This window comes from Leucoraja erinacea, chromosome 30, assembly GCF_028641065.1.
Source record: "Leucoraja erinacea ecotype New England chromosome 30, Leri_hhj_1, whole genome shotgun sequence".
In the NCBI taxonomy this organism is placed as follows: domain Eukaryota; kingdom Metazoa; phylum Chordata; class Chondrichthyes; order Rajiformes; family Rajidae; genus Leucoraja; species Leucoraja erinaceus.
Window position 1 is genome coordinate 16,241,178 of NC_073406.1, and position 12,072 is coordinate 16,253,249.

Sequence of the window (12,072 nt, forward strand, 5' to 3'; positions counted from 1 at the left end):
GAGCGTGTGTGTGCGGAGCATGTGTGTGTGTGGAGCGTGTGTGTGTGTGAGCGTGCACGTGTGTCTGTGTGTGCGTGAATGAGTGTGCGTGTGCGTGTGTGTGGGGAGCGTGTCTGCATGTGGGGAGCGTGTGTGTGTGTAGCGTGTGTGTGTATGGGGAGCTTGTGTGCGTGTGGGGAGCGTGAGGAGTTGCATGAAGTAACTTCCTCTCCAGGGCGGTGTTGCCCAGGGTCTGTGTGCTCAGCAGATGCTGGTGTTTTGTCTGCTCTGTGGAGCTGGGGCCAAAGCCGAGCGTCATGTTTCCACAGACAGACCCTGTGCTGACAAAGTTTGTCCGCGCTAATGGGAAGCAAATGTGGGCCACCTTAAACTGCCAAAAAGGCCCCCCCCCCTTCGATGCTGTCAAAACACTTGCCCACTGCCGATGTACTTGTGCTTGTGGATTTAAGGTGATGCTTTGCAGAGTGGTTTGACTGCAGCGGGGACAGTGAAGTGGCAACGCCTCTCTCTCTCTCTCTCTCGCCTGTGGCGGCACAGTGGCGCAGCTGGTAGAGCTGCTGTCTCATAGCACCAGCGACCCGGGTGAGATCCCAAACCCCGGTGCTGTCTGTGTGGAGTTTGCACGTTCTTCCTGTGACCTCCTGGGCTTTTTCTAGGTGCCTCGGTTTCCTCTCACATCACTGCTTTTTTGTAGGTTAATTGGCCTCCGTAAATGTTCCCCAGTGTGTCGGGAGTGGATGCGAAAATAGGAATAACATGGAACTAATGTTAACGGACGATTGATGGTCAGCATGGACTTAGTGGGCTGAAGGGCCTGCATCCATGGTGGATCTGTAATATCGTGCAATCAAAACTGGTGTGAATGGGTGATCAAAGGAGGAGCCGGCGTACTTTGTAACGTTGTAAGCGCCGTAGGTGGCCACTATTTGCATACCAGGTGTGCAAGCAAAGAATTTCATTGTGCCCTGTCACCTGTGACAATAAAGTGTTCCATCGATGATTAGCATGGACTCGGTGGGCCAAAGAACCTGTAAACGTGCTGTATCTTTCAGCATCAGGCCAAGTGGTCAAGGGGGGAGTGATGGCAATCTCACCGCAGTCAAACCCCCTCCCTCTCAATGGCATCGATCTTAACCCAACAGTTGCTCACGTCCACTGCAGTCTGAGGAGTTGGTGGGGTGGGGTGGGGTTGGGAGGGGGGAGAGAGGAGCTGGGGCCTTGCACATCTGGAGCATGTGCAGTTGTAGCTGGGTGGTGTGCGACGTTGCTTTGGTTACACATTTGGTTACTCTGGGCTCCGGCTCCATTCCCAGCTGATCCTCCGTTTTAAATGGCCACGACCCCCCCCCCCCCAGGATACTGAGGAAATGCGGCATATCTCCAATGGCCCTTACAACCCTCTACAGATGCACCATAGAAACATACTGCCAGGTTGCACTGCACCTTGGTTTAGGAACAGCTCTGTCCAGGGCCACAAGAAATTGCAGAGTTGTGGATGTTTCCCAGTCCATCGCACGGACCAGACGCCCCTCTACTAACTCCCAGCGATCATCCGTAAACGAACACTATCCTACACACTGGGGATAACTTACAATTTTACAGAAGCTCATTAACCTACAAACTTGTACATTGTTTAGTGTGGGAGGAAACCAGAGCACCCGGAGAAAACCCATGCGGTCACAGGGTGGTGAATCTGTGGAATTCTTTGCCAAAGAAGGCTGTGGAGGACCAGTTTGTGGATATTTTTCAAGGCAGATAGATTTTTTGATTAGTACGGGTGTCAGAGGTTATGGGGAGAAGGCAGGAGAATGGGGCTAGGAGCGAGAGATAGATCAGTCATTACTGCATGGCGGAGTGGACTTGATGGGCCGAATGGCTTAATTCTACTATCATCTATGACCTTTTGAATAAATGCATTGAGACAACGGCAAATTCATATCCAGGGAGGCAGTGGTGATTTTGCAAGGCAGATCAATTGAACTGCGTACCTGCTGAGCTTTGACCACTTGTGATGAACGACTGCTATTACAAAGCAGGCAGACGGCATTACTGGCCTATTCACATCGTGAACACACAGGAGGATACATGGATACTATCAGGTCCACATTCAACAATGCACTTCAAGGTTCATTAGGATTTATTTCAGTGAGCCCAGTTGATTACAGTGACCAGTGGGAACATCTGGTGGAACCAAGGCAGAGTTTCAAGAACGTCAGCATCAGATTTGCCAAAGGGTTTTCCACGAGACAATGCTGATCTATTAAATGATGGACCTATGTCCACCTGGACACACATTGGAAATGGTCATATAGTCAAACAGCATTGAAACAGGCCCTTCAGCCCAACTTGCCTACACCAGCCAACATGTCCCATCTACACTCGTTCCACCTGCCTGCGTTTGGCCCATATACCTCTAAACCTATCCTATCCATGTACCTGTCTGTAGTCAGTAGCAGTCTGAAGAAGGGTTTCGGTCCGAACCGTTGCCTATTTCCTTTGCTCCATAGATGCTGCTGCACCCGCTGAGTTTCTCCAGCATTTTTGTGTGCCTTCGATTTTCCAGCATCTGCAGTTCCTTTTTAAACACTCTATCCATGTACCTGTCTGAATGTTTCTTAAACATTTCGATAGTACCTGCCTCAACTACCTCTTCCTGCAGCTCGTTCCATACACCCACCTCGCTTTGTGTACAAAAAAGTTACCACTCAAGTTCCTATTAAATCTTCCCCCCCACACTTTAAATCTAGGTTCTCGATTCAGAGTCATACAGCATGGAAGCAGCCCAACTTGCCCACGCCGACCAACATGCCCCATCTAAACTTGTCCTACCTGCCTGCAATATCCGCCATGGCAACATCCTTGTAAATCGTCTCTGCACCGTTTCCAGCTTGACAACATCTTGCCTATAACACGGTGACCAACATTTCCATGGTGTGACTCTGTGGCTCATTCACCTAGTTCTGCTTCAGACGGCTGAACACAAACTCTCTTGAAGTACCTGATGTTAAACCACCAGATTGCAATGGGAGATGCAGCAAGTAATTGGTGGAGTGACTGAGAGATGAATAATAGAGGGGATTCTCATGAAATATAGATGTCGGGAACGTCCAGTCAGACTCAACATCTCCCCGAGCAGTCAGCGGCCCGTCTCTCTAAATGGGCAGTATCCACCCATGAAATGCAACACTTTAAACAGACCAGGCTTTGACACACATCCTCTTCGCCTCCACTGAAACATTTATGTTTCCCAGGGGTTAAAATTTAATGCCTTTGATCCATAACATGCATGGCCGGGCAGCAAGGTGGGCACAGGCCACTGAGCAGGTTAGAGTGGGGCTGGACACATGTACGTGGTCAATGGAACTGGGGACGTGGTTACAGTATAGCTTACTTCAGCTTAGAGGTACAGCGAGGAAACGCACGTTAACACTACCAAGTTAATTATACTACAAACCTGAATGTCTTTGGACTGTGGGGGTTGAAACCAAAGACATTGGAGAAAACCCACGCAGTCACGGGGAGATCGTACAGACAGCACCCATAGTCGGGATTGAACCCGGGTCTGGCGTTATGAGCCTGCAAGGCAGCTACTCTACTTGTGCTGCCCCATTGTAGCTGGGGATTTTCTTTGCCCGATCACAGTAGCTTCGACACAGAAGCCAAGTGGTGAGATTCATGAAAGGACATCTAATGGGGCAGGTATAGACTCATACAGCATGGAAACAGGCTCTTCAGCCCAACTCATCCATGCTAACCAACATGCCCTATCTAAACCAGTGCAGGCATTTGCCCTGCCTGGCTCGTATCCCTCTAAACCATTTATTTTAATACACTGTATCTGTCCAAATGCTGTTTAAATGTTGTGGCACATTTGTGTTACAGAACTATTTGCTCTGGCAGCTCGTTCCATAAAACCACCATCCTCTGTGTGAAAATATGTCACTTCAGTTTCTAGTAAATCTTTCTCCTCTCGTTTTAAAACTTCTGCCTTTAGTTCTTAATTCCCCTACCATGTGTAAAAGACTCTGTGCATTCACCTTATCTATCCCTTTCATGATTTTATACACCTCTGTAAGATCATCCCTCAGCATTCTGCACCGTAAAGAATAAAATCCTAGCTTGCTCAACCTCTTCCTATCGTTGAGCCCCTCGAGTTCTGGTAACATCCTCATAAATCTTCGTCTCCGTGCCTCATATGTTCATATTCACCTTGGCCATGAAACTAGCCGTCCACACGTCTCTCTCAGTCTCAATACATGGAACATAGAGCAGTACAACATAGATACAGGCCCCACTGATTCCTCCTGCTTTACACCACAGCGGTATTATCATTGACTCCTCTAACTTCAAGTACCCCTTGCTTTCCCTCTCTCTCCATCCCTTCCCCAGTTCTCCCACCAGTCTTATAGTCTCCAACTACATTTTATCGCCCACTCCTTTCCTTCTTTCCAGAGATGCTGCCTGACCCCGTTACTGCAGCATTTTGTGTCTATCTGCAGATACAGACCATTCGGCCCACAATGTTTTACCAGAATGCTGCCAGGATTAGAGGGTTTCAGCTACAAGGAGAGGTTAGATTGTTTTTTCTGGAAGGTCAGAGGTTGAGGGGTGACTTGATAGATGTACGTGTGCCTTGAGACTGCCTTCATCTACTGTGGCAGCAGTGAAGCAATGCTGGTGGTTTAGATTTTATAAAACTATGAGAGGCATAGATAGGGTAGACAATCAGAACCTTTCTCCCCAGGAAATGTCCGACACCAGAGGGCATAACTATAAGACGAGAGGGGGAAGTTTAAATGCAGAGAGTGGTGAGGGCATGGGACGCATTGCCAGGGGTGATGGTGGAGCCAGATATGACAGAGGCGGTTAAGAGGCTTTTAGATGGGTACGTGGAAGTACAAGGATATGGATCATGTACAGGCAGATGAGATCAGTCTAACATGGCATCATGTTCAGCACAAGGTTGTGGGCCGAAGGGCCTGTAACGGTGCTGTACTGTTCTATGTTCTATGGTCTGTGCGAACATGATGTAAAACGAAGCGAGCCTCCGCCTACATGTGGCCCATATCGTGCGTCTATCGTATCTGCCTCCAGCACCAGCTCATTCCAGGCACCCGCCACTCTGTGTGTGAAAACAACGTGCCCACATGTCTTCAAACTTTGTGCCTCTCATCTTAAAATTATGCCCCCTAGTCTTTGACACTCCTACCCGGGAAAACAGTTCTGGCTGCCTACCCTATATCCATGCCGCTCATAATCTTATATTCTTCCATCAGGTCTCTTCTCAGCCTCTAACGTTCCAGGGAAAATAATCCAAGTTTATCAAATGCCTTTATTAAAGTCCACGCAGACAACATCCAGCACCCTGCCCTCATCGATCAACCTTCAACATCATAACTCTCCTCTGTGCAACATCACCGCAATAGAAACTATACAGTCAATCTGTACAGTGCAGGATCGCATTAAGAACAATCGGATTTTTGCCCTGAGAGCCCAGGTGCAGAATCCCAACCTGAAATGTCTGAAGAAGGGTTTTGGCCCGAAACGTTACCTATTTCCTTCGTTCCATAGATGCTGCTGCACCCGCTGAGTTTCTCCAGCATTTTTGTGTACCTCCCGAAACGTTGACTATCTGTTTCTCTCCACAGGTGCTGCCTGACCCGTTCAATTCCTGCCAAGGCTCGTTTTTGTTTTTGCCCCAGATTCCAGCCTCTTGCATCTCTGCTGATGACCCGGACATTGCACTTCCAACAGTGAGGTGCACCCTCAGCTCACACTGCAGGGTCAGGGCAGATGTGTGCTTAACTCGTTGAAGGAGGACATGGGAGCTTCTGGGGTGGAAGAGGGGGGGCGATAAGGATTGTCCAGTCACAGCCCTCATCTCACGACTGCCGTCAGGAAGGTACAGGAGCTTGAGCTTCAAGAGTCTGAGCCGTGACCAGCAGGTTCACGAGTGGCTCCTTCCCTGCAACCATCGGGCTCTTGAACATTACACAACACTAACCTCAGCAACTAACATCTTCTATGGACATTGCATTAGTCGCAATACAGACTTGGCTGTTGCACTATTGTGGTCCGGTTGTCGACCATTACACATTATCAATTTGTTATTGATTACTGTATATTTATGTGTGTAGTTCACTGCATTAATGGGCCAGCAACGCTGCAGCAAGTGAGAATTTCACAGCTCCGTTCCCGGTACATATAACAATTAAACCCTCCAGTCCCCAGCCCCACACCGAGACCTGGCCTGTCCACTCTGCACACGTGCCAGCGTACAGGCACAGACAACGCCGACAAGAAGCTGGCGTGCGTGTTCAGGAAGCATCTGTTGCGGGCAAGTGAAAAACACCAGGTCTGATGGAACAACAGCTGTAGATCCATTTCCTTGTCTCCAACGATCAGAAATTCAGAGAACGCAGAAGCCACACCGGCACACAGAGCCCAGGCAACAGGATCCCGGGTCCGATAAGAATTCTCTCAGTGCCAGGAAGCTTATCTGATGACCGCAGAGCGAGAGAGAGAGAGAGAGAGAGAGCAGCAGCGTTTCCCAATAGACCTTGTGTGTTGCTATCAGCACCTGGCTGGCATTACTGGTGTCAGGCTCCACCTGTGTAGAATGCCACCATAACTCGGGCAGACACAGTGTGGGGAAGCAGGGTGGGGGCAGGATATTCACCAGATAAGGCTGAAAGGTTTCAGCTCCTTGGAGGGGATAGCAGAAAATGGGGATTTCTGTAGGCCAGCCACGGTGGTGGAGGCAGATTTAATAGCCGCGTTCAAACAACGAGGGATTGAGGAAGGACTCCAGTGGGAGTACCTCATGGTCTCGATTGATTGAACAAAAATGCAGCTGAGGGGTGGAAGAGCATACTGTTCAGCTCGAGGTTATATCCTGACAGGGGCAGAGAAGCAGATTCAATTGTACTGGAGACAAAGTATAGGATGAGTGCTTGAGAAACTCAGAGGAAAAGCTTCACTGTTAGGACCAATGTCCTTTGGATGAGTTAAGCCCCTGTCCCACTGTACAAGGTAATTCAAGAGTTCTCCCGAGTTTCCCCCCCCCCTGATTCAAACTTGGTGAATGTCTGTAGCGGGTCCGTAGGAGTTCGTGGATGTCTCGTAGCGGCTCGTACGAGTAAAAAGTAACCATTTTTTTCATCACAAGTATTTTTTTTTACTCCTGGACATTTTTTTACATGGTTGAAAAAAATGTCATGAGTTTACCAGATTTCCCGAGTACCTACCGTTAGCATTACGAGCCGCTACGAGACATCCACAAACTCCTACGGACATTCTCCAAGTTTGAATCAGGGGAAAACTCGGGAGAACTCTTGAATTACCTCGTAGAGTGGGACAGGGCTTTACAAAGTCATACAGTACAGAGCCTTGGGAGATACAGGGTGGAAACAGACTCTTCGGCCCATTGAGTCCATGCTGACCAGTGATCACTCTGTACACTGAAATGTTTCTACACACTAGGGACAATTTACAAAAACCCATTAAGCCACAGTCCTGCACGGCTCTGGAGTGTGGGAGGAAACCGGAGCATGCAGAGAAAACCCACAGGGAGAACGTGCAAACTCCGCTCAGACAGCACCCGCAGTTGGGATCGAACTGGGGTCACTCGCGCTGTAAGGCAGCAACTCTACCGCTGCACCATTGTACTGTCGTCAAACCCGAAAGACCCTACAGCTGAACTCATTCATGACATCCATGACATCACATCCAAGCTAGCCCCATATCCAATAAATCTTCACGTTCCGTGTACCTGTCCAAACGTCTTTTACATATTGTTATCGTACCTGCCTCAACTACTTCCTCTGGAGCTCATTCCACACACCCACCATTCACAGCTTGACCCATATACTTTAGAGACACAGTGTGGAAACACATCCTTCGGCTCACTAGGTCCTCGCCAGCCAGTGATCATCCCGTACACTAGCACTATCCTACACACTAGGGACAATTATTTTACAATGTACAGAAGCCAATTAACCCACAAACCTGTACCTCTTTGGAGTGTGGGAGGAAACCAGAGCAACTGGAGAAAACCCACGTGGTCACATTGAGAACATGCAAACTCCACTCAGATAGCACCCGCAGTCAGGATTGAATCTGGGTCTCTGGCGCTGCACTAAGTGGCTGGCACATCTCTCCAGTGCAATGACCATACTTCAAAAAATGTCTCTTACTGGCAGTTAAGAGTGTTGCACAGTTTAATGTCCAGAGTGTTGCTGCAGAAATACAAGTCTTTCCTTCTCTGTGATCTGTCCCGATAGACTATGCACATCTACAATGGAGAGACACACAATGAACTGCAGATGCTGGTTTACAAAAAAAAGACGCAAAGAGCTGGAGTAACTCAGTGGGTCAGGCATAAGGGTCACGTGCCAAATCAATGTTATCCAGAAATGCTGCCTGAACCATGGATGATTTTGTCTTTTTTTTCCCCCCACAAGAGGCCAGTCAGGGAGACCATGATGTTATTCTAATAAACAGCCTCTAGTTTCGAATAACGTTGTTAGTCTCTAATAATGTTATTCCAATAAACTTTGGAATTGGAAATTTAAAAAAGGGAATGCTGGAAAAGTTCAGCAGGCCAGGCAGCATCTGTGGAGGAAGAGGTAGGTGGACTCCAAAAGCCAGATCTGTTGACAGAAGGAACTGCAGATGCTGGAATTTTGAGGAAAGCACAAAGTGCCGGAGGAACTCAGCGGGTCAGGCAACATCTGTGGAAGGAATGGGGAATGGACAGGTGACATTTTGGGTCGGGTCTCTTCTTCAGACTGATTGCTGGGGAGAGTGGGGTTGACCAATGATAAAGACAGGTCGGGGTGGAACAAATGAATTCCACAGATTCGCCATCTACTGACTAAAGAAATTTCTCCTCATCCCCATTCTAATGATGCATCATTTAATTCTGAGGCAGTGCCCTCTGTCCTAGACTCTCCCACTATTGGAAACATCCTCTGCAATCCACTATTCGGACATTCATTATTCAATAGGCTTCAACAAGATCCCTCCTCATCCTGCTAAACATTTAAGGGGCAGCACGGTGGTAGAGTCACTGCCTTACAGAGCCGGTTCAATCCTGACTACGGGTGCTGTCTATTCGGAGTTTGGACGTTCTCCCCATGACCTGCATGGGTTTTCTCTGGATTTCCTCCCATACTCTAAAGACGTGCTGGTTTGTAGGTTAATTGGCCTGGTGAAAATTGTCCCTTGTGTGCAGGATAGTTTGTGTATGGGGTGATCGCTGGTCGGCACAGACTCAGTGGGCTGAAGGGCCTGTTTCCGCGCTGTATTTCTAACCTGAACTAAAGCTAGGGTGTGGAGCGATATGGAATTAATGCAGATGGGTATGATCGTCGGCAGGCAATGGGCCGAAGGGCCTGTTTCTCTGCTGCACAGCTCTGTGGCATGTACGTACCTCTCCCCTACGCCCGCTCACTGGTCCAGGGGCCGATACAGGAGCCGGGTCCCCTCACACCGACAGCCAGCTGTGCAGTGTCCAGTGACAATTCCGTTGCCAGGCGATGGCTAATTAAGCTCACTGCCTTCTCTGCAGCCCCAACTCCAAAGGAGCAGCAGTGTAACCTGGGCCTCTTCCTCTGCAGCTGTCATTAACCACACATCAAAACAATTCAACCTCCCTCGTTCCCTCGCTCACCGATGCTAGCCTTCACTCCTCTGCGCAGTTGCAGGGTTAAGGCAGTGTAAAGGCAACAGGGGGCCATGAAAACATCAATTAGGGAGGGGTGGGGGGAGAAAGACGTCGCCTGCTCGAAACAACAGGGGCATTTACATTGACCACCTCTGCGGAGGCAGAGAGCTGGTTATTTGAGCTGTCACACACTATGCAGTCAAATCGAGTTAATTGCACTGACCGACACCACAAAAGGACCTCTGTTCGCCTAAGCGACGATGTGTGATCCGACACCTCGTCTGAGAAGAGCCAATGTTCACATCCAGCGGCGCCTGTAGGTAACGCCTGATGGCAGCAGGCTGGGGAAGGACCACTGGTTAAAGGGTACCCCTCCCCCCCCCCCCCCCGCACCCTCGTGGATGTCCCCACCTCCAGCCTTCACTCTACTGCGAGTCAAGTACGTGCCCTCCATCTCCCTCTCGGGTTGCGAGGGGCCATCCCTCAATGACAGATAGATTCCCTGCTTGAGTGTTGCATTTGCCAGCCTGCACCTGGTACGTTACAGGGCTCTTCCTCTGCAGTCCATTACAGACTCTGCCAGGACTGAACTAAGAACTGAACTTCATTTGCGTAAGAATTAACTGTGTAAGTGCAGGTTTACATTGAAGATAGACACAAAATACAGGAGTAGCTCAGCGGGTCAGGCAGCATCCCTGGAGTAAAGGAACAGGTGACACTTTGCGTCAAGACCCTTCTTCAGACTGGCAGTCAGGGGAGAGGGAAATTAGAGGTATGAAAAGGTACAGAATAATTCAGAGCCAGCATCGATGGACTCGGAGATGGTGGAGCCCATAATGGTCCATTGTAGGTAGAGGTGGTATCGAAGGGATACAAATAGTGAAACTAGCAAGATGACTAGGATGGGGAAGGGGTGGCGAGAGAGAGGGAATGCAAGGGTTACTTGAAATTAGATAAATCAATTTTCATACTGCTGGGTTGTAAGCTGCCCAAGTGAAATATTGGGTGCTGTTCCTCCAATCTGAGTGCGCGTGGCCTCTCTCTGACAGTGGAAGAGGCCCAAGACAGAAAGGTCAGTGTGGGAATGAGTAGGGGAGTTAAAGTGTTTGGCAACTGCGAAACGTAGGCCACAGCAGACTGAACATAGACATACTTCATTTGTCACCATCTTGCCCACCCATGAGAGCAATACTTCACAAATCTCATTGTCGATCTTCACTTTTTAAACACCGAGGGTTAAACCAATTACATGAAATTCCCAGGAATACAGGATTGTGTTCAGTTGAATCAGTTGCGATAGGATCTGCTTGCTTTTCCACCAGGCAACGCAACATTGTGTGTATGGCGTGTCAAGGCAGCTTGTGGCTTTGGCATTGGCTCCAACTCCCTGCCACTAATGTGCTCCATGCAGATGGCTCACAGCGGGCACCTTCAAACAGTTGCCACTGGCAGATGTCCTCCACACCCACTGGAGAACCTGCGCCCAAGGTCATGGCGTGAAACCGCGGCAGATCAAGCTGAAAACCTTCCACAGGCTGGTTCAAAATTCACAGCAGGTGAAAGCGAATGGGAGAGATCTACAGGAGTCAACACCTCAAATAGGCAGCCAATGTCATAGAACCATACAGCCCTGGCCACGCTCCCATCTTGCTACTACCGTCAGTAATAAAGTACAGGAACCTGAGAACTGTCACCACCAAGTTCAAGACAGCTTCTTCCCAACGACTATCAGGCTCTTGAACAATGCACAACACTAACTTCAGCAATTATGATTTTCTATGGACTTTCGTTGGCTGCACTACAGACCCTGATTTTTCACTATCATGGCTACATAATTTTATTCATTTATTTTTATTGTACAGGCACTCCCCGACGCAAGTAATAGGCGCTGTGCAAATTCACACTCACGAGCATTTCTTTAAACCCACCACTTTATCTCTGAGTTGCGTCTCAGCCCACTCAGGCCCACTGAGTCCGCACCGACCAACAATCCCCGCACATTAACACACACTAGTGACACTTCACGCTTATACAAAGCCAATTAATCTACAAACCTGTACGTCTTTGGAGTGTGGGATGAAACCGAAGATCTCGGAGAAAACCCAGACAGGTCACGGGGAGAACGTACAAACTCTGTACAGACAGCACCTGTAGTTGGGATCGAACCGGGGTCTCTGGCACTGCAAGCGCTGTAAGCCAGCAACTCCACCGCTGCTCCACCCGTGTTGGCCCATGTGAGAGCTAAACACTCTCGACCTTTGACGTGGGTTGCACTGAGCAAGCTGCGGGTTTTGCAAGTTCTGACTGTTGCCGAGAATGCTTTGCTCTGCACACTCCTTCGAGCCTGAAGAAGGGTCCCAACCCAAAACGTCACCTATACTTTTTTTTCCTCCAGAGATGCTGCC

General features: G+C 49.0%; 1 protein-coding gene across 7 annotated transcripts in view; it reads right to left on the reverse strand.

Moving 5' to 3' along the window:
- LOC129711697 (polyhomeotic-like protein 2) overlaps window positions 1-12,072 on the reverse strand; it is a 146,240-nt gene that overhangs the window by 88,610 nt on the left and 45,558 nt on the right. The window contains exon 1 of one of the 7 annotated variants that reach the window (XM_055659559.1): window positions 2,830-3,145. The exons of the other annotated variants lie outside the window; for them this stretch is intronic. The gene's annotated coding sequence lies outside the window, so the exon portion shown is untranslated. Of the gene's footprint in view, window positions 1-2,829; window positions 3,146-12,072 lie in introns of those variants that run through there. 7 annotated transcript variants of the gene reach the window in all.